Here is a 601-nt window from a genome sequence, read left to right on the forward strand (position 1 = left end):
CTCTCTTTCTTAACTTATTTCAATGTGTTGAATTGCTAACCTAAAATCCTAAATTATTTAAAAGGGTCTCCCGATTCATCTTATAAAAATATCTATTTTAACTAAAACACTATATCCCTATGTGAATTGAAATTAAAATAGATTCATTAAGTTCAGGCTCTAATTTGGCTACATATGGCCTATAGGTATATCTCTATCCTATACGCAAATCAAGTAATATGATCATATGCTATCCCAATTTTAGTCTACACTAAACTCCCTTTTCCAAGTTTGTTTAGGTTCCTAAATCAATTTAATTGGTGGCCAAGCAATTAAAAGTATTAAGAACAAATTGGAATAAACAATTCAAATCCCACTGAAAATAAGCAAGAAAGAGATTAAAAATTTAGATTACATGTGAGTTCAATTGCAATCCTAGAAAAATAAATTAGCTCATAATATCTAATAAAGACAATATCCAAAGAAATTTATCCATGAATCCAAGTCAAAGAAAATAAGAAAAACATAAAGATAAGAGAGAAAACTAATATTTAAAGTTTTGTGATCTTGATTCTCCCTCCAATTCTCTTATTTTCTTGCTTTTTTCTTAGCTTCAAATCTT

The sequence above is a fragment of the Theobroma umbraticum genome, unplaced genomic scaffold (genome assembly GCF_002168275.2).
Source record: "Theobroma umbraticum cultivar Fairchild unplaced genomic scaffold, ASM216827v3 scaffold_146.0, whole genome shotgun sequence".
NCBI classification, from domain to species: domain Eukaryota; kingdom Viridiplantae; phylum Streptophyta; class Magnoliopsida; order Malvales; family Malvaceae; genus Theobroma; species Theobroma umbraticum.